Here is a 24,163-nt window from a genome sequence, read left to right as displayed (position 1 = left end):
ACTCATCAGACCTTGGTGAGTAAGGTTCAACCCTCAGTCAAAACAAAAAAATATATAAATATTTAATTCAATTTCTAAGTTGACGGCCCAAGAGTACTACTAAGTACCACTAAGTCGAAAATTGAAAATAGGTTCTTTAGCAAAACAAAAATTTACGGTTAAAGATTTACACGGGTTGATTTTTAAATGCCTTAATTTCTAAATATAAAAACCATTTGTTTGGTGAAGATATGTGTTAGTTGTTCGAGATGGGTGTTATAAGAAGTACATAATAGTATTTTATTTATAAAGCTGATAAATAAATAAAGGAACTGCGTTTCAATTTATTTTTCTTTTTAGAAAAAGGCAAACATTCCTGGGTTTCGAATGATCTAACTTACCTAACAGCGGAATTGAACCCACTTTGCCTGGGTAAAAATCTGACCTGTTTATCAACTCAGCCAATAAACAATGTAATTAAAAAGAATTCATTCCAATGATACTTACTGCTTTTGAAATAAAAGTATATTTTTATTTTATTTGAATACCGCACAAGGATCCCAACTGCTCCCAACTGTCTGAAGCCAGTGAGACTATGGCATCCCCAATTGGGGTATGATGTAAGGCTGAAGGTATTAAAGAGGGGAAGGAAATGGTGAAGAGGAAGGTGGTGGAGTACCCGGCTTTTCAGATACGGTCACCAAATACGGTTAAAACCATTTCACGCAACGTTCCAATTTTGAAAGGTGTTCTTACACCAGGGCGATACTGACAGTATATTCCACTCCGGAACATGCCGCAAGTATACTGTATATTATTTTAACTGAATAAATTGTGAAATAACACAAATTCATCAAATAAAGAATACTTGCGCATGCCGGGAATGAACCAGTGACTTTCGATTTGCTGGTCGAGAGCCTTATCCGTCGACCACGGAAGCCGTGTATGTTCTCGATTGGGATATATTGCAAGATTAAAGATAATGAGAAGGGGAACGAAATGGGGATAGGAATGATTGGAAAGTGTTTAGCTCACAGACATAGGAATTATTCATATGTCTATGGTTTAGCTATATAAAATATATCTGGTCACTAAATTTACTTCAAACAACGTATCGAAACTGAATGGTGGTCTTTCACCGGGGCGTTACCGACAACATACTACCCTATAATATCTGGTTTTTCCAACTGCACTACTGTAGTTGTGAGGGTAGTAAAATCACGCCCCACGAGCCTCCGCTTGTCGAAGTAAGGCCTTCATGCCTCCCCAGGCAGTGGTGAAGCCTGTTCGCATGTATTGCTATGAAATCAATGTACCGCACCGGCTCATGCTTCATAATGATTAATCGAATTTATGAAGCGCTTTATCAACAGATCTAATTTATGCATGCCTTTAATAATTGTTGATTAGCTGAAACAAAACGAATGATCCATATGCAGTCGTGTACGGATACGGTTAAAGAAAGCACTTTAGAAGAGTCAAGCTATAAAGTTAGGAATAGGCTTTTATAAACTTAGACGGAATTTCACCATCCTCTCGATAAGCTGTCAAAAGTACTTTTTAAGAGATAACATATACTTTCGATTCAAATTTCAATCGATAACGAAATTAAGTCCGATATAACGATACTTTAACGGACAAACCTATAAATAGTGGTTACATATCGGATAAGTTAGCGGAGTATTCTACCTATTATGTATAATGGCACCTGATCGAGGGGATTTGAAATACCCCCTACTGAGTTTTGATAAAACACTTTAATCCACAAAATCAGAATTTTGCACGATGTGATAAAAATAATAACGTACTCCTCAACTTAATTTCAAATCTCGCATACAAATAAGAAGGATAATATACAATAGAAAACTTTTTCAAAAATAACGTATTGCCACTAAAAAATGAATTCCTAGTTTAAGAATTACGTTTTAACAAAAATTGATAATTAAATATTATCATTTTTTAACTCTTGTATTTGTGTTATCATTTTTTAAGCAACATAAAATTAATAGTTTAGTTAGTCTGTGCTTTTCTAGGGACTTTCTCGTCATTTACAGCGTAAATAATAATGATATTTGCGCCGTTTTTGTGGTCATCTGCAATTTGAAAAATCTCTTTATTTACCTAAAATATTAGTGTTTTAGCGCAGGCCCAAGAAAAATCACGGGATATTATAATTCAATTTTTTGAAAAGAGTAATAATTTAAAATAATTTTCTGAAAAAATATTATACTATAGGCAGGCTGTTTTATAGCTTGTCTCAATTATTGTTTAAACACGTTCCAATTTTTCAAGAGTTCCAATTTTGAAAATGATACTTTCATTTAAATTTTACTTACGTGAATAATTTCACCCAGGAATAACGCATATCACAGACAATTTAAATTAATATGTTTGATGATGGATGATTTCAACGACGTTCAATCCAAGTTAAAAAAAAGCTTCGTTATTTAACGTGCTTCTCCTGTGTTGGAGTTATTCACTAGCTTTGTAAAGTGCCTTTGAGGAGAGGTGAGAACAAAATGGGAATAGGTATATAAAAATAAAGTATTTTTACTATGACACATCTATTTTTAAATGTATTTTAAAACTTTTATTGAGAATTCAACCTCCCTTCCCAGGAACTGAAGTGGACAGCTCTACCAACCTCGCCAAATGCCAATCGCATAGGACCGACATTTATTTTCCGTATAAGCTGTAATATCATCCGATTTTCGACAAATACGTATTTTTCTGCGTGTGTGTGCGTGATTGCCACAAAAATAAGGTAAAATGCCAACGAGTCCATTTTCGGAGACTCAGCTCTTTCGGATATCGGGAAATGGGTTAATTTCCGCATCCAAGATGTGCATTCATTCATTACCGACAGCAAAATCGAAATTTAAATAGATGTAGAAAAGTAATTTTTAAAAAATAATTTCGTTGTAATTTGTACCTCAGCAAATTTTGGACCCCCAACAATCTGACCTCTTTTCGAAAAAAGCTAATGTACCCATATAAACGTATCTAATTCCAATTTGAATCTCTATTCATATTTTAAACTAGGCTTAAGATAAAGAGTTCGTACTTGGTGAATAGGTACTCTCCGCGGACCCCATCAAATAGTACCTAAGGTTTTCGTTACAGTGGCAGTAGGACTAAACCACGAAGTAATCCGGGTGTAATTAAATATAAATTGAATTGTCCCCTCAAGGATCGTGGGTGAGGTAAGCGAGGGTTGAGCCTAGATCAGGATAAATTAGATTTAAAAATGGATTTAATTATAAAGTTATTTATTTAATTTAAAATAAAATTGCAGAGAAGTTAAAATATTAGTATTTACGATTTACGAGTAGTTTAATCCTTAACAACCCCGTACCCATCCAATCATTTGCCACCAGCAGACGGGAAGTACCGGACAGTACGTCGACCGTCAATACGGATTCCGGCGGAACCGCTCGTGCGGTGATCTTCTCGCGTATGTGACGCATGTTTGGGGGCGGTGCCTGGAACGTCACGGTGAGACCCAAACGGTCGCACTAGACATATCCAAGGCCTTTGACCGGGTCTGGCACCGAGGACTTGTCAACAAATTGCATTCTTACGGACTTCCCGCATCCCTGTGTACGTGGATTGCTGACTTTTTAAGGGATAGGTCGATTCAGGCGGTTGCTGACGGTTTCACCTCTTCCTCGCACTCCATAAATGCTGGCGTCCCACAGGTATCGGTTCTGTCTCCGACTTTGTTTTTGTTGCACATCAATGACCTTTTGACATGTGCACCGATTCATTGTTACGCGGATGACAGTACAGTTCATGATAGCTTTTTGTTTGATAAGCCCCCAAAGGGCACACAAACTCCAACGGCTCGGAGGGCTTTGAAGCAGAGAATGGACGGTTACCTCGAGAGTATTTCCTCCTGGGGTAAAAATAATCTCGTCGAATTTAATGTTTCAAAGACCCAATCCTGTCTGATTACGTCTAAAAGGGATCCAAATGATAATCTAGTCTCCTTCAACGGAAGCAATCTTCCGAACAGGCCTTCCATTGATGTGCTTGGTGTAACTATAAGTGACCAGCTCAGGTACGGGGGCTCCATCGAAGCCAGAGTAAAGTTGGCCTCTCAGAAGCTGGGCGTACTGTACAGGGCCCGCAGATACTTTAATAGTACACAACTGCTGACCCTGTACAAATCGCAAGTGCGCCCTACTGTCGAATTTGGCAGCCATCTCTGGTCTGGAGCCCCAAAATACCCGAAAAAAACCCTTGACTCTGTGCAGAAACGGGCGGTCCGTTTGATAGATTCCCCAATCTTAACAAACGGACTGCAATCTTTAGAGCACAGGCGTCAGGTAGGTATGCTGTCCTTGTTCTATCGGTATTACAATGGAAGATGCTCTGAGGAACTAGCGTCATTGATCCCTTCGGCACCGGTGCGTAGTCGGGATACACGCCAAACGCGCGCCCAACATTTGTACACAGTTGACACTTATCACATGAGAACGGGTCGCTTCTACGATTCGTTCTTAAGTTCAACAGCTCGGCTGTGGAACGAACTGCCGGCCTCTGTGTTTCCTCCCTCCTACAACATGGGACTCTTCAAGACCCATGTTCACTCCTTCCTCTCCACAAAAAGACCCTCCACACAGCATCCCCAAAGATGACATAGGCCCTGAGGGAAATTATTTTCTTCAGGGCCTCCTGTGTGGAGTAAATATAAAAATTAAAAAAAGTACCTTTTAGAAACACCTTCCGATTGCCTTATAGAGCAAATTATGAAAACAGACAATTTAGCTGTCACCGAAACACGTTGGTACCTTTTTTAAGTGCAGAGTAAAAACATAAAAAAGAGTAATAATTTAATTATCAACTATACCAGCAGTAACGGAGCTTGCATTTTAAAGGCAACTTCAGTGATGCTTTTTTAAAGTGACATTAAAAATAGTTTTCTATTCAAACATAATATTTTAGGTAGGTACTTTTCACTTGTCTAAATTCTTTGCATAAAGAGTTCCAATATTGCAAATAACACTTAGGTATATTCAAAACAAATCTGGAATTACGCAGGACACATGCACAAGTAAAACCAGTATTTTTGCAGTAGCGCAGACCAGTAATAAATAAACGAAATGAATTCTTGTCAAATCAGTTACAATTTTGAAAATGACGATAAAAATTATTTTCTGTTAAAAATATTATATTTTAGGTAGTTGCTTTATCGCTTATCTGAATACTTCACAGGATTAGTTCCAGTTTTGAAAATGATACCTAATTTCAAAGCAAATATGATTTTCATTGAACCAAATTCATTTATCAACGGAAATTAGTATTTTTAATGATTACACTGTCCACATACATAAAAAACTTTTTTGTTTATGTATACCTACCTAATTCCAATTTTGAAAGTTTATTAAAGATTCACGCGTCGGTCATTTTATTCTGCTGACAACTCTTGTGTCAATCTCCGTCACGTGTGAAGTGGCCGTGCGCCAAGCGTACTTAATAGCGATGTTAACATCGTGTTTCTGGAACGGGCTATTCCGGGAACACACATGGGAGTGACGCTTGGTTACGCGTATTTTTTAATGATATATGCGCTGTTTTAAATGAGATGTCACCCCGAACTAAACACACTTTAACTGAACATTATGTATTATGATTAGGTGCTCAAATAAATTCACAGGTTACCTGGGAGCTTTAGACAAAGTTGAAAAGCTTTTTGTTTTCTGACACCTTTACAGAGTTACGATGCCAGTACTGTGTACAGCCGTGGGAGTAAGTATAGACATTTTTTTTAAGATCTTTAAAACCTTTTTCAAATATTATTTATATTATACGCCGACACGGGATTTTATAAACATGTCATATATATAATGAAGTAAAATTTGTATAAAATCCATTCAGAAAAATTCACGCTAACCTTAGTTATTACTATTGAGGTATGTTATTATAAGTCTCTTGTAAGTATATTCCGTGCAATTGAACACATCTACAATTTCTGCGAAAGTATTGCCAGCTCCATGCAATTTAGGTACTAGCTAGTATCTAAATAACTCCGTTCAGATATTGTTGTTGCAAATAAAAAAAAACGATCGAGTAGTTCTATTTGGTATGTTGAAGCTGATTAGGCTCAGTAAATCAGGGCTGTCTATAATGCCAATAACATTTTTAAATAAAAGTCTAGTCGGAAACAAGTCTTCTTTCCAATAGTTTTAATAATTTTAATTACTTTATCAAGTGGTTTTAATTTACAGTTTCTATGGGTAGACCGAGTTTATAAATATATAATATATAGTTATTATCAGTAGGCGGTTACTGTATTTGTCCTGTTCCCGATGATAGCCAAATGGCGACACAGCCAAATTGAGATTAATCTTCGACTAATTTGATGAATTAAAGCTAACGGGTGAATGAATAATTGTTATTGACCGCCAAGAACAAAATGCAACATGTATCCAAAAAGCTTCGTAATATCAAGACAATCTTGCAAATTCAACAGTGACCAGCTGCTAACCGTGTACAAACCTTGGGTGTATGTACGTGAATTGATTTATTTTATTTTGGGAGACAGTTATTACAATCTTTAAGTACATTCCACCTCCAGCCCCCCCTGTGTTGGAGACTCAAATACTTGACTAACCTTCTTGACTCTGCAAAGCAAAGGAGACCGTTTCGTCTGATTTAGAATCTATTAACGGATCGATCGCCATCTCTAACAGACACATAGACGCAATGTGTCGGTTTATTAGGTACTTCAATGAAGTCTGTTCGAAGAAACTAGCCGGATTGGACCTCCGCCGATGCACCTGTGATAAATTCGGCAGAAAAGAGTGATACATTCGTTCACATTAAAGTTGATGTCGCCTTCATAATAGTAGATCGTTTATATCTGCAAACGTTCCTTTGTAAGACGGCACGAATGCGTACCTAACGTAATGTCATCCGGCTTTTCTCCCTCATTTAATCCGGACCTACTCAAGAGTCAAGATCCGCATTAACGAATCTCTTCCAAATCCTTGTTTTTTATCCGGATCACAACTTCCAATTTTACTTTTACTTAAGATAATAAGGGGGTATAAGAATGGGTTAGTATAAAACTTACTAATAAACACGTGCATGCGTACTGCGTATACCCTCCGTAATACGACAGCATTATAAATTTACAAATTTTTAAACTCCCCGATCCCAAGGTATAGAAACGTAATACGATCGTAGACGAAGATCGCGGACTTTTGTAACAATCTGGTTGATTTGACAAATATCCATCAGTTGCGCAATGAAAATATAAAAAAGCAGTAACACACATTTGCAGCACTATCAGAGGAATATTTTAATTCGAAATATCAATTTACAGAAGCAAATAGGGACGGAATACATCATCGAATTGGCTGAATGTCGAGGCAATCCAAAACAGACAATCGATATCCCAAATGTCATCTGAAGAAATGAGAAGTTAGCAACAAAACGCAAGCGAAAATTACCGTGTTTTTGATGATTGGAACAATCTTTATTGAAGATTTTAACCCAAGCAGTACACGATCATCTTCATCGTATAGCTATACCAACGCTGCAACGGTGTATTAGGGAATCTTTATCCGTTTAAGTTCACAAACTTAATTGGCACTATTTAATTTGTGTACAGGTGTTCCATCCTTTTTTACACCCCGATGTATCTTTTTACCCTAACAGAAGGGATAAAATAAACAAAAGTTGATGAAAATAAACCACTTAAAAGAAATAAAACACTTGTAAAATTCTTATTTTTGTAGCAGAATAAAGGCCGGTTGAATTTGTCTTTGTGCGATCTCAATCACGTCTTCGGAATGTAGAACAATTCGGTAGATTTGGCAAGCGCTTGGCCGATAAGCGTGACTCGCGCCAAGCACTCTGTAATTTAGCTCTTTTGCGCATTGTCGTTTGGGAACGTATCTCGTGTTATTTTGAGTGGTAATACGAGGGAATATATTGTATCTAGTTCGTAACAATCATTTCACTTGAGTCAAATGGCACGATATCAATCATTAAAATTAAGCAATAACTCTAATCTTTATCCTATTTTGTATATATATATAGATACTGGTACATTTAAACCCAGGTTTAAGTATTAACTTTCAATTTATTGTATTATGTATTTTTTTGTACAATAATAAATAACTTATGTTCCCAAAGCTGACATTATTACAGCTCATGATTACAAACTTCACACAATGTTCAGATCACTATCCAACAAGAAACAAAACAACTTTCGTGCATTGTTTTTAGATTTGAAGCTTGGAATAAAATTTAAAAAAAACGGTAATTGACAATTACTTAATTTACTTCAAAATTAGATTTTTGTCTAGGAATTACAGAAAAAAATCGTTTTGAATGTTGTGGATTTTATTATATTGTACTTTCCTAAATTTGTTCAGACCGAATAGGAATATTCATAAAATTAGCAGAGTTATAGAATTTAGACGCAGCTGTGTGAGTAGCCATTAAGTAGAAGAAAGTAAAGAGAACAAGAAACAAGGACTAAAGAAGAGAAGCCCTTTCTTACCATAATCAATTTAATGAGAGATAGGAAGAAGCTGTTTGTTGCCCAGGGTTTTCTGATTAACCACTAAAGTTTTCATTTAAACCTCATTAAATACACAAACTTTCGCAATTTCTTCAAAACCGTGTTTTAAAAATTGGTATCTTAATTTGGTGTGTAGCTTCAGTGAACTGTTTTTGACTTTTTAAATATTAAAACTAAGATAAAGGGAAAAGGTAGATAAAAATCGATTTTTTTTCAACATGCCTCCATTTTGTGAAAAATGAATTTGTAGTTGAATTTGCTATTGAGGTTTAGAAAACTCATAAAGATTATGAGTAATATTTTTTAGTTTCTTTTTTTCAGATATTTACAACTTCCAGAAGATTGGTTGAAATTGAGATGTGTTTTCAGAGCAGCGTTTTATGAATGTATATTAATAAATTATAGATGTAATTATAAGTTTGAACACAATTTTTTAACAAGTTTTCAAAGAAATAATGAATATGTTTACAAAATTTTAAAAAGGAAAACTGCAATGAGTTTAAAATCGTTGCATTCTAAAAACTATCTTCAAAATAGCGTCCTAGACAACAACCCGCTACAAGAAGATTATATTTTACGGTAAAAATGTCCAGTTATTCTATTCGAACGCGACGCCAGAAGCTTATACTTATAATGTAGAATAAGAAGTACTTGGCATGATCGCAGTTTTAAAATGGCCTTAAGCGCCGAAACTGTTGTTACACCAAGTTATGCCACTTTTATTATATGGCTACAGGCAAACTAGCACCACTCTTATATTTCACTGTCATAACTCAGCCCATTGCTAGACATCCAGCAACAATGCATGGCTGAACATTAAACACCGAACAGTGAACAATCGCAGCGGAAACTTTCAGTTCTCTCGCTTGAAACATCAAACAAGTATTTCATGTTTACTGAACGATTTCAAATAGTGATTTTAATACATACATAGAATTAATCACGACAACCAGCGACGGTACTTATGATATTAAAATCAAGTTCTTTTATAGGAAGATTTATTATTTATCTAAGATTATTTTGATGCATAATCGTATCAATGAATCATTCGAAAAGTGTAAATTAATACCCCAGACGGAAAGGATATGAGATATAAAGAAGATATATTTTTTTAATTTAGCCATCTTGAAGCTGGCATACTTTGGGGCCACAAAATTTTGGAATCTAGGTTTATATTCTGCTAAAGAAGCCCAGATTTAAAATATTGTGGAAAAATAAAGTTAAATATAAAATTAATATCCATCGAGTTTAACGGATTCGTAGAAAAATAAATTTTCCTCAAAATATAAATTCAATTAACATAGTTTTGGTTTTGGTCCTTCGACATCGCTGAAAGGGCTTATTCCAACTTGACAGCACCTTCTAACACCGACTCATGCAGTGAAGTCGCAGTGTCGCGACACCATTTTTTGGTGCTACGTGGATATTGGTACAATATTGAGAGATGAACAATTATTGTTTCGTGGTTAAGTTTGAGTAACCAGAAAGTCGAAAAGTAATTTGACTTTTGTATTATATTAATAATATGAACGGAAAGTAGCTGAGTGATTAATGTGTCTGTATCCTCACAGGCGAATCCATTACTACTAAATTCACTATCATTGCGCGATCGACATTTTTCACTCATTCTGATGGTAGTAGAAGTTGTCCACATATTGACAGATTATTGTTAACTCAGGAATATCTTTATTTAATACAATGTATAAAGAAAACATTTTCAGCAACACTTATTTATTTAAAGGAATTTCATACAACTAACAAAATTCAAGTAAAAGTAGGTATTGCGAAATATATGATTCAATTTAAGATTTATGATACAAAACACAAACAATTTAAAATACATCACTGCATAATACATTAATTAAAAAAATTCTTGAGCTTTCTTTGTTCCAATTTCTAATTTATTTACATTCGCTAATTGAACATTTTAACATTATTTGCCTGATTCGGTCGGCAAAAATGTTTTTTAACAAACACAAAGTACATCTCAAAAACAGTTGGAAAGCATTGCATTTTTTATCACTAATTCATTACTGCTCTTTGAAACTAGTGTGTGATTGTAGATTGTATACATTGAAAAACACAAGACATGTCAAGAAAACAAATATTTGAAAAATCAATCGGACTCCTACAACTCCTATTTACCGTCAAGTCTGGACTTTTACTGATGTTTACCAAATCTGTGTTGATATGTAATTTTAAACGGATACAGGTTACACTGGTATCTCTTCAATATCTTGTCTTGCTTTACTAAACTGAGTGAAACAAGTGTCTTCAACCCGCTTGGTTTATAGTTAAGTAGCTTATATCACAAATCCGTTTATTTCTGTAGTTATATATTAATACAAATGGTATTAATTCAATCCAAATAGAGTACCAATAATCTTACTTTAAATGATTTTTAATCGGTCATTAATTTCAGTAAATTAAAGACAATCTCCCGCTGGCAACCGGCAAAATAATTTTCCTTGGAACAATCCAATATTTTCTATTTTCCGTGGTGGGAATTGGTCTGATGGATATTTAATTGTTTGTCAATAAAATGATTACTATCGAACTTGGAGAACTTAACGTTGATTGGGATTCCGAGCAAGTAATATATCAATACAAATAAGCTTCTATAATCGATTTATAACACATCTGATATGAAATAAATACGTGTATGAAAATTATAACGTCACATCTGATAACAAACAAATCCCAAATGCTTTGGGAGGGGGACTGTGATAATCACCGTGTCTTTAAAAACAACTTCATGGTTCAATCTGTTAATAAACGTATTTGAAAATCGAATACAAAAAATAACTCGTGACATGAAAAAGTTAACCGCATCAGGCTGTATCTTCAGTTTAATTCAGGTTTACATCGATTTGGAGTTAATCGCATGGTGCAAATTATCACAGAGCTTTTTTTTAAATATTTAATGTTATATTTAACCCCTCAGGCCTCTGAAACATTGACCGTTATATATCTGGCATAAGGACATTGTCAGCGGGTCGAAGAATTAATGTGTATTTTTTCACTTTGCAATAAAATCCAAATAAATGAAATATTTCTCAATTTATCTAAAAACCAAAAATTGGTTTTAAAAGATGATAAAATACGCATTCAAATTGATAAAAAGAAATATTTAATTGTTTTAACTGCGAAATTTGAAGGCAAACATGAAAAAGTTTTAAAAATGACTCACCTTATATTATTTCGTCTAAAAACTGAACAAAAATTACACTTATTTTAGACTTGTATATTATAAATATTACGAACACCCTACTTTTTTATCATTTCATATGAAATTTTTAACTAAAAAAATTAATAAAAAATTCACGAGATTTAAAAAAAAATTCTAAAATTACCTTTGGAACCTTCGATTTCATAGAGGTGTCCATTTTTATTCTTATGTGGTTAATTTCCATATTTTAATATAAAGCTTGATGTTCTCTCTTCCTAACACCGTTTATCTCTGTTTTCTAACCATGACAGTAAGGGAGACAACTATTTCTATGACGTGAGCTTTTTCCTAAAGCGAACAATTTGAATCTATGGGTAATAGCTGTTTGTTCCCAAAACCGAGCAAATTAGCACGAGGGGTTAATACAATTTAAATGTACACGTTGGTATTTGGTAAAGAAAATTTTCAAAATTCGTTGATTTTCACAATATATTATGAAATTCCGGTAGTTCCTTACTATTTTGTCGTAAAGTATAGACAGATATTTATGAGTTATGCACAAATAAATTTACTCGGATTTACCCTACTTCGCTCGTTCCGTTTAGCCGTAAAACGTACTTTGGAAATCAACCAACGGATAAACCCTGTTCATCTTGCTGTGATCTTTTAATGATGATGAATTTAAAACATTTCTCATCATACTAAAAGGCATTTGATTTCCTTTTGTCGGGATGGGAAGAAGATTACAACTGAGAACTTTAGTGAGACTGTAATTATTCAGAAACGAAAAGTTGCATGAAACGGGCGTAGACATATTTTGTGATCAGAATGAGTTTCATAATTTTCCCCCAATGAGATGGTAACTTTCTCTGGAACAATTGTGGGTAATTACATATAAAAAAGGCATTTTAAGAGGTATTATAACATTAATAATTATTTTTATTATTACAGCCTTCTTGTAACTATATTCCGTGGAGTTGAACACATGCATAATTTCTGAGAAAATATTGCGAACTGTATTCAATCAAGGTACAAGCTAGTATCATAATGATTCAGTCCTAATATCGTTGTTGCAACTCAAACGAAATTTCTAGGTAAATAAAATGATCGTATACAAAAATATCGTATGCAAAATTATCGTATACAAAATGATCGTATACAAAATGATGGTGTACAAAATGATCGTATATAACATGATGGTATACAAAATGATCGCATTTAAAATGATCGTATTCAAAATCATCGTACACAACATTTTGTAATCGATCGAATACAGAATGATAGTATACAAAATGTTCGTATGTAAAATTATCTTAAACTCATAGATAAATAATCGTACATTGTAAACATAATAACAATAATCACCTTCAACATACCAACTAGAACTTAATCGAAATTTCGTTTGAGTTGCAACAACGATATTAGGACTGAATCATTATGATACTAGCTTGTACCTTGATTGAATACAGTTCGCAATATTTTCTCAGAAATTATGCATGTGTTCAACTCCACGGAATATAGTTACAAGAAGGCTGTAATAATAAAAATAATTATTAATGTTATAATACTATTCTTCTGCATGGATTTGATATAATTTAATTAGCAATTTTTACATCATGATTACTGGTTCCACTAAATTATTATGTGTATCATAATGTTTGTAAAAGCTCGTATGGGCGAATAATATAAAAAAATAGCTTATTAAAACTACAGTCTTTGATATTTTATTACTGACTGTTTGTTGTAAAGTGTGAAAATTTTTTAAAGTATAATACAGAACGAGTTCAAAAAATCTTAATTTTTGTAAATTTATTTTGTTCATTGTGGCTCCTCATTATATAATTATGATAATTTTCTTATTCATTGTCATACCAACATGAGATAGAGCAAAAATGCTGCTTTTTTTAATCTTTAGTGTCCTTAGTAGGTCTAATCCCCATGTGTTCCAGTTTCGCAAACAGAGATCGAAATGGCGCTTGAGCCGTGTCCTGTTATGTACAAATTTATTTATTCATTTCAACAGTATGATTATATAACCATCAAAATGCGACGACAAAAATTAATTGTATAAAAGAGTAGGAAAAAATACAATATTGACTGAAATATGCAGTTATTTGTAACATTTGATAATAAAGTCAGATAGTAGAGTTACAAATAATATGTAGACAGTTACATCAGAAAGTAAATAGAATTCCATAATACAAGTTCGCGATTAGTTATGTTTATGTTTACGTTTATGTAGGTTATGACATCTTCGTCCTCAATGGTTTCCTGAGAATATGGGCTGGTATTTATGACATGTCTTCCTTCATCTTCGTTCTCCGTTATGCTACGTATACATACGCAAACCGAACTGCCGAACTGAACCTCAACTTATGGGAAAGTAACGAAGCAACCGCAAATGGCGCAAAACGCCGCTTACAGTTGCTTTGTTCCTTTCCCGTAATTCGTGGCTCAGTTCGCTTTTCGGTTCGCAAATGTATACGTACCATTACAGAATCCACGTATAATAGCCACCTGTATATTTGGATACCACAATTGATGTACTTTTAGTGAACGAATAACACAGTTAAAAAAACATAATTTTTCCTCTACCTCGTGTTGATGTGGAAATTCACAAAACCATAATTATATAATGAATAAACAGAAATAGCAAAATAAAAATACAAACATACGAATTTTCACGTTTTTTTTTTAAAGTTCATCTTTCCGCGCCGTAACTTGTTTTATATTACGCTTAGCAAAATTAACAAACTAAAAGTATGAAATATGAGACATTTCATCTTGTTTTAGTGTGCGTTGTACAAATTTATCGTAAGATCAACCGTTGAAGAACTATTTGATAAAAAAAAACAATTGTTGGCACCTATCATACAAAATGATGACCTTAGCGGATGTCACTCAAGGTCTTAAACTATCTTTCAGAGTACCAACCTTTACAATATATCATCAAAATATCTTTTATACCACTTTTTGCAATCCAAAAACCCCTACTGACTGGACTAGAAGGGATATTGAAAAAGATGAATTGCAACAAAGTAGGCAAGTCAATCTTACTGTTAATAATTAAGATGAGATCAAAGTTCTTCATTCATTTTTTCTAAAGAAGGAAGGTTTTAATTAATGACTAAATTTATAGGTTACCATTTACTTCACGGTAACACCCGTATCACTTTAAACTATGAATCATCATAAATAATGTAAACCCCCATAGTCCATATGGGGGTTTAATAAATAATAAAATATCCATTTCGGTGTATTATCGGTTTTGAACCGACCAAACGTTTAAATCCAATATATAAACATACAAAAAGGATTAAACGTGTTAAAACAATCACATCTAGCTCATGAAAAATAGAACAATACATGGACGTCTCTCAGCTGCAACTTCAACCCTTAAATGTTTACGATGCCTTCCACTTTATTATTTCAACGAAGATGTAACCACCTCCGGTGTTGCATCATGGAGCATCCCCTCACGTACTAAGAGTTTCATCCAAGGCCAGTATCCGTGATCTCGGTTAGACTCCGTCTACGTACGTCGTACTACGTGGTACATCTAAGCACTTTACGTTGTCTACGTTGTACGAGACAATAATGAAATCACTTGAAACTAGAAGGTTCTTTATCGCCGTAGCCGTTTAAATCACTTCAACAAATGAGATTGCTCTTTATTGTTGTCTTTAAATCTTTGTAGTGAAAGCTATTTGTGAATTGAACTACATTCGATGATTCGATCATCTTACCAACAGAAAAGATTGTTTTTGAAAAACGATACGAACTAAACATACAAGGTGTCCAGGAGTAAAGTTAACTACACGATATATATCCCATTATATGTATATCCCATACATAATGGGAAGGCTGAGAGAGATATTGAAAGAAGGGTTTATGCAGATTAACTTCAGTAATGGAGGACCTAACGCGGTTGACCACAGAAACGAATTTAGCGGTTCACAATAGAGTGCTGGTGCCTACCCTGATGTATGTCAGGAAAGGATGAGATGCAGACAGAATGCTGTAGAGATAAGATCACTGAGGCGTATCTAAGTAAAACCATGTACGATCACGTGAGAAATGTCAAGATACGCAAATAATATAAGTATAATGTAAGCGTAATGAGTAAGATTAGGGACGCTTAGATGGCTTGGGCATGTAGAGCGAATGAAAGAAGAAACTATTGTACGGAGAAGATATGCGCACATGCGACGCCCGACGAAGACATGGCATGATCAAGTGAATCAGATACTTGAGACCGGCCATATCAAGAGTCAGAATAATAGAAGAGTTTTTTTATTATATTTTTATATTAACTCAACACAGGAGGCCCTGAAGAAAATAATTTCCCTCAGGGCCTATGTCAACTTTGGGGATGCTGTGTGGAGGGTCGTTTTGTGGAGAGGAAGGAGTGAACATGGGTCTTGAAGAGTCCCATGTTGTAGGAGGGAGGAAACACACAGGCCGGCAGTTCGTTCCACAGCCGAGCTGCTGAACTTAAGAACAAATCGTAGAAGCAACCCGTTCTCATGTGACAAATGTCAACCGTGTACAAATGTTGGGTAAACCGTGTACAAACGCGTTTGGCGTGTATCTCGACTACGCACCGGTGCCGAAGGGATCAATGACGCTAGTTCCTCAGAGCATCTTCCATTGTAATACCGATAGAACAAGGACAGCATACCTACCTGACGCCTGTGCTCTAAAGATTGCAGTCCGTTTGTTAAGATTGGGGAATCTATCAAACGGACAGCCCGGTTTTGCACAGAGTCAAGGGTTTTTTTCAGGTATTTAGGGGCTCCGGACCAGAGATGGCTGCCAAATTCGACAGCAGGGCGCACTTGCGATTTGTACAGGGTCAGCAGTTGTGTACTATTAAAGTATCTGCGGGCCCTGTACAGTACGCCCAGCTTCTGAGAGGCCAACTTTACTCTGGCTTCGATGGAGCCCCCGTACCTGAGCTGGTCACTTATAGTTACACCAAGCATATCAATGAAGGCCTGTTCGGAAGATTGTTTCCGTTGAAGGAGACTAGATTATCATTTGGAAAATGATAATCTAGTCTAGTGTGTATGAATGTGAATGAGGCAAGGAGTGTGTGCCAAGACCGAGTTGTTTGGCGGCGCGTCCTCTCTGCCTACCCCTGCGGGTAAATAGCATGATGATTAGTGATTTTAATAAAAAATTAATATAATATCACCTTTTTTACTTGTACCTTCATTTAGAATCACCTACTATTCATTATAAAATTATCTATTTATTTTAGTTTGAGAGCCTTGCTACATTCAGTTCTATTTAACTAACTATACAGCCCAATATAATTTTGAATAATTATTCGATAATCTTCCTACCTACATAATAACAAAGATAATTTTCAAAAAAAAATAAAACACCCATCTGAAATTATTGCATACTAACAAACTTTAAGAACACCCAGCTGAAATCATTGCATAGTAACAAACTTTAAAAATACACAGCTGAAATCATTGTATAGTAACAAACTTTAAAAATACACAGCTGAAATCATTGCATAGTAACAAACTTTAAAAACTCCCAGCTGAAATCATTGCACACTAAAAAATTGTAAAAACACCCAGCTGAAATCATTGCATACTAACAATTTGTAAAAACACCCAGCTGAAATCATTACACACTAACAATTTGTAAAAACGCCCAGCTGAAATCATTTCACACTAACAATTTGTAAAAACACCCAGCTGAAATCATTGCATACTAACAATTTGTAAAAACACCCAGCTGAAATCATTGCACACTAACAATTTGTAAAAACGCCCAGCTGAAATCATTGCACACGTTTGCATTTGTTTTTTAAAAATGGCAGCGTTAGTCCAGGTGATCCAAGGTCGACAACTTAGATTTTACCTCATGGGACCAGTCTATAAAAGATTTTTTTAAATGGATTTTAAATAATTACGATCGCGACCCTTCTTTGCGCTATTTGCGCTGGCCTATAGCAGTAATCAATATATTACGTTCACCAAAAATGGTGGTACAAATGGCTTTATGCAATCAAATTGCCTTAAGCCATCCGTTAAATATTATGTTGTTTCATTTTATGGTACAGAGACACAAGATACCCCTGTAAATATAATATCCTCAAATATAATTTGAACACAACATTAGCTGATAACAGACTGATGATCGATTTACCAGTAATTATATAGAGCGGTAGTTAAGGTGTGATGGGAGTGACCTTCGCCTATTCCTGTGCTCCGAGTGCCTGCGGAGTGCGTGTGTGTCAGGGTTAGACAAATCAATTATGAACATGTCAGCTGCTGGCTGACAAATGAGACCGGTGAGAGATGTGGTACTTTTTACATCAAGTGCGGCAGCTTTCACTTAACCATCTGATATTTTAGCCTGCGAGTGATAAAATAAAAATTGCACTTATATGAGTACAAAACTGTATGTTATTTGAAGGAATTTTTTTAATAATCTAGTCATCCCAGCATTTAACGGTACTGAATGTCTATCAGCTTATAAACACATTATTATTAAATCTGTATGTCAAATATGAACTTGGCAAACATTAAACGGAGTATGCGAACTATTTCTACTACTCTTCAAAATATGTTTGAATAAATAAATATTATAATACTTAATTTAATATTATAATACTTAACTTAATATTATAGTACTTTGTTTAATATTATAATACTTGACTTAATATTGTAATACTTAGTTTAATATTGAAATACTTGGTTTAATGTTATCATACTTAAATATTGTGATACTTGGTTTAATATTATAATACTCAACTAAATGTTTTTCTATTAGACTTTTGTCGATTCTTATCCTAATTTTGCGTAATAGAGATTGTTAATTAAAGTAACATAGTTTATAGGCTAATGTGAACAACAATTTCATGCTTTTTTATTTAATTGATTTGGATGATATTGGCAGATCATATATTTTTATTTCATTTACTTAAACTTCATGTTACCTACGTTTCGTAAACTCTTGTTTCATGTTACCTATATTTTGTTAACCTATGCATTGTTAAATCTTATATTTTATGTAATCTGTATATTCTCATATATTATGTAAACTCTTTATTGTTATTGTATTTAAAAAACATAATTGCATTGTATGTAAAAGCCCTATGGGCGTTTAAATGAAATAAATAAATAAATGAAATAAATTTGAGTGGAATTGTTGCGATGGAAATGAAGAAGCTTAAAGAGACTTTATTAACTAGTTGCAGAAACTTTAAAATACGTTCACGTAACTACTACAACTACTCAACCTTATTTCATGGTACATCTTTTAATCAGACTCTTATATATTTTCAACTCTTGAACAGAGCATAATTGAATATGATTCAAGTGATAGTGTCTCGTCATGTCTTCCAGAAACATTACTGAATTCTACATTTATTCTTTCCGCACTCATTTATAACTGAGTGTGAGATAGGTTTACATAAATAAAAAATAAAAACAAAAGGTAAGACACAAAAAAATTCTAAAAGTACTAAATCTGAAATCAAGAAAAGGTCTTTGAGGATTCATCTATATAACCAGATTAGTGGATAAAAAATGTATATCAAAAGGTAGCACATGTAAAATGTATCCATTTCAGCCATTGTAGAAAGAGTTGTTTACTCCGAGGTTGAAATCTCAAGCCAACCCAACCCGGGCTAACAAAGTAGGGGTGATACTACCTGCGCCACCCCTAGAATAAGGGAGTAGCGACTGGTTACCTTCAATCTCGTATCCGGGTCACGGCCAAAGGGTTGGCAGGCACCACTTTACTTCTCTATTAAGCATCCCCTTTCGATTAACTTTTTCCTATAGCCCGCCGCCTCATGTACCTTTCGCAACAAGGGATGATTGTTAATCCCTTATTGCTTAGCTCTGCAATAATCTCACATCGAAGTACTTAAGGCCTCACTCGAGAGGAAAGGTACTTGAAACCCCACTTTGGAGAGTACTTGAGGCTCACTTAATTGCTATTCCATTGTGTTACTTCGCTACTTCGTCGACTGATGTGGGAAATGTTTCTGACTTTTCAGAAGGAGATTTTTCTGAGATAAGAAATCTTTTGGTTGCTTCTTTGCAGTTGAATCTTGATAAAAGAATTGTTTTTAGCAGCTTTAAAGGCTTGATTAAATTTAATAATTTAGGTTTATAACTTGCGTTATCGTAACATAACGCCTTTCTATCTGCTTTAAAGAAAATAAAAAAGGTGAATGTTTATTTTTTTATTGCAAAAAAGGCAAAGAACACACACTAGAAGAATTTCATAAAATATGCGATGAATTGTAGATTTGTGACGTGGGTTGCTCCACTTGTCTGGTAACTCTTGCATATTTGATATATGGATTGCTTGGTTTTATTTACTACTTCGTGTTTTGTAAAAATAATGAATTTATATAAATGCTTGATATCTGCTAAAATTACATGTGTTATCAACAATGTTGGCGGATCGCTTAAAGGTAGTTGTTGACGCAACTATATGCATCTCTATCTGCTCCCAACCGTCTGGAGCCAGTGAGACTATGGCATCCTCAATTGGGGTATGTTGTTAGGCTGAAGTTAGTGGGGAGGGAAGGAGATGGGTAAGAGAAAGGTGAGGGCGCAACTGTCGCCAAACACGGCTAAAGCCACTTCAAGAAACTTTTCACTTCTGAATGGTGGTCTTACACCAAGGCGATACTGAGAGTATCTTCAACTCAGTGCGATACTAAGAGTATGTCCCTTTAACACATGTTTCTGTATTCCTTCATCCAATTACCTCTCCCTGTCTGACAGTATAGAGTAACTACACCAGTGACATTTATTATATATCAACAGTCTGTTAAGAAAACCTGTGCAATGTAAATTTGAAGTGTTCCTCAGTACGTTTAATTCGGGTCAATTACGGAAGCAGCGTTAACCAGCAGTGTCTTTCAGGATCATAATATCTATCGATAAGACCAAGGGTAAGTCAGATTCCCGTTCTATTCTAACTGTTAACCACAGCTACCAATAGTTGTGTACCCAAATATTGATTACAGTCCACAATAAAAACACAAACTGATTCGCACATCTTAAAATAATAAACGGTGGCCCGTTGGGTACGCCGGATTTAACATTAAAATGAAACACAGCAAATTGTTATTGACTTTGGCATTTTTTTATTGATTTATAAAAGTAGTAAATATATTGAGATTAATTTATGAAACGATATGATGTGGGCCAAATGGCCACCGCGCCGCCGCGGCTGTTCTGGCATACCCTGACCCTTTTGATCAAATTTTTCAAAGCTGATTGAAGAAATGAAGGAGCTTTCGTTCGTTCCCCTTAAAATTATATCTAAATCAATTTTTCAAAAAAGGTTAAATTAGTTTTCATCCTGAAACTTCTCTGTCTTATACTTGATTTGTAATTTTCTGTTAAAGTAATATTACGAAGGGTTTGAGGTAAACCCTTTTCAATAAGCCTCCTGGCTTTATTTTGTAAGTTGAATGTAGCAAAAACTCTCGAATTTTACATGAACGGTAAACATTCTATAATTTTTGTCGTAACCAGATCTCAATTTACTTTCGGAAGCATTTTTGAATGCGTGCTTTAAATTTCTTTTTATTTTAGATTTAAAATTTAATGAAACATATTTTAATTTTGTAAATACCAACCTCTTCTATAATAGTACTAGACTAGCGAAGACCTGTTAAAAATCACGGTTGGTCTGAGTTCTTGTAAAATAAGTTCTAAGTTAAAAAACTTATTTTTTAAACCTATGAAAAATAAAAATATCCTTAATAAGTGATAAGTAAGTACTTCATAGCTTATCTGAATTCTTTACATAATCTGTTCCGATTTTTTTTAATAACACTTTAGCAAATTTGAGCCCATTGAACCAGAGCACGTACAAATCAAAAGTAGTATATTTGATATTGGGTTTTTCCTTATAAATATCAGAGTGGTTAAATGGACGACACTCTCAGACACCCTGGATAAAGAGCACTATTCAGAATCAAAACGTCTCGCCTGCAACGGCATTAGTCATAAACATGCGAACAATCGTAAATAAGAAAAATATTTTAAGTTAGCGGGGTTCCTGCATGTTAATACACTTCACTTGATGACTTACAAGTCGAAATGGACTTTTTACTTACTCTTTCAGCACTTAAATTAATGTCGATAACTCTGGAAACCGCAATGCTACCCTTTCACGTCTAGCACCCCCTCACATACCAGCGAAAAAAAAATTTCAATACGATATAAAGAAAATTCACAAGTCTTAATATGTCACCAATTATTAGTAATAATAATTATTAGGTCGTTTCCTTAAATATACATTAAATCACTTTGCGCTGTGCGCTTTTCAACTATTACATTTCAGCATTTACACTTAAAATTATAAACATTTAAGATTTATTATTAGAGGCTTAAAACTATTTCAATTTAATTAGTGACTTAAAACTAAGTCTTACAATAGCTAGAAATAAATTAACAAATGAATTAACAATAAAATATAATATTTTGGTCATATTATAATTAACGAAAAACACAAGTTCATCTACTTAATTGATATTCCGGGAAAATATTGATGTAATACAAGCATAGGAAGGCTATGCACACCTTATTAGAAACATACTCGACTTAAAATCATGTACTATTCTTTTTGCAAATCGATTATTGAATACGGAAAAATTGCTTGAGGAGGTGCAATATTACCAGCCATAGATTCAATATCGAAGGTCGATATATATTCAATGAGTTACGTACACTGGATATCCCCATAACAACAATCACTGCAAATACATTCAACACTGTGTTCCGTATACTCAATATCCACATAATAATAATCACTGCAGATACATCAACAAAATTTAAAATACTGGATGTACAAAATCAATCATTTTTGGTCCTCTCTTTGGTAAGAAAATAAGCCAATTTTACTAAAATACACGAAGCACGTGGCATAAAATCAAATACTACTTACAAAACCAAAATAAATACAACATAACCTAACTTAAATATGTCAAATCTGTAAAATAAATCAATGATCTCTAATCCCAATACAGTTACCAATACCAACCTCATTTAATTCTATAAAATATTTTTTCTCCCAACTTATCGAAAAATGTAATCTATCGAAATTAAACGAAAAATGTTCATATTGTTAAAATAAAATATTCTTTGTAAACTAGCAAATTGAGTACATTATTAAATAAATTTATTATGGGAATTTACAGACATATGAAGATCATAGTATTTCAGAGCTTTACAGTAGCTAGCGTGTTTGAAGGAACATCCGTGGAGTAAGGTTCCTTATCCGATTTGTTAAGTGTGGAACCTTTTAACCCGAAGCTAAGTCCGTTTCTGGAATTGACAAGCTTTAAGCTTCGGGAGAAACTTAGAATACTGCGGAGGCTCTCTTTACAAATTTTAAAAGGGGAAATAATAATGTTGACTTGAGTAGGTTGAATATAGTAATTAAAGTAGACAATTCCTCAAGACTTAATTATAGGCGTAAGTTTATTGGCTTATCGATCTGGTTTGTACGTGAATAATAAATTTGTATCTTATCATGTATTTGAATTTAATATTTTAGTATGAGTGAGCCAGACTGACGTGATATATTAAAGCAGATTTTTTAGAAATCACGCATAGACAGTTATTTATTTCTTATTTGAACGTTAAATGTGCAAAATTTCATCAAGATATATCAAAATTCTACCAAAGGGCTGGGAAATGGTTTTTCGAAATCTCATGTAAATATTAACTTTCCTCTTGTTTTAAAAGTTTCTTTATATATTTTTCAAATGTTTCTAGCTTTCACTCTTCAATAGTGTTTTAGGACATCATTTCAAAATATGTAGAGAAAGAATGTGAATTTATATATGCATATGCATATTTTTAAATAGGCAAAAAAATAATAAATTATTTATAAAAATAAAAAAGGCTAACTGTGAAAAATTTCATCAATCTCGAAATAAAATCTTAACAAAAAATCAACCAGTTTGTACTATAATACATTGGCTTTTGTTAGCATTTTTTTATTATTTGGTTTGACTGAGGATTGAAAATTCCTCCCGGGATTGGCTCTTAACTGTTGTGAACTTTAAAAATATATTTTAAATTGGGCTACCCAGGGACTGGAGTCAACTGCGCTAACAACTGAGCCAAATCCCGAATTGATAGGAACAACATTTATTTACCGTTGAAATTAAATGCGAGCATGTATGCGTGCTTACTAATGCATTGACAGCGAGTCTGTCTGCGGAGTTTCAGCTCAATTGGACGTCAGGAAGCGAATTAATTTCCACTTCCAAGACATGTATTCATTCATTCACGAAAACAGAATAGAAATATATTTTTTTATGTGAATATCGCACAAGAGACCCAACTGCTCCCAACCGTCCTCGAGCCATTGAAACTATGGCTTCCCCAACCGGTATATGTTCTATGGCTGAAGGAAGGAGAAGAGGAAGGTGGGGAAGTACCTGGTTATTCAGATCTTGTCACCAAATACGG

General features: G+C 34.2%; 1 protein-coding gene across 1 annotated transcript in view; it reads right to left on the bottom strand.

The window, feature by feature from the left end:
- Window positions 1-24,163, bottom strand: part of Ptp36E (protein tyrosine phosphatase 36E) — a 625,696-nt gene that overhangs the window by 563,839 nt on the left and 37,694 nt on the right. The gene's annotated exons all lie outside the window — the stretch shown is intronic.

This window comes from Hesperophylax consimilis, chromosome 13 (genome assembly GCF_061612785.1).
Source record: "Hesperophylax consimilis isolate HC1 chromosome 13, BYU_Hcon_1.0, whole genome shotgun sequence".
In the NCBI taxonomy this organism is placed as follows: Eukaryota; Metazoa; Arthropoda; class Insecta; order Trichoptera; family Limnephilidae; genus Hesperophylax; species Hesperophylax consimilis.
This window is presented reverse-complemented; position numbering and strand designations above follow the sequence as displayed.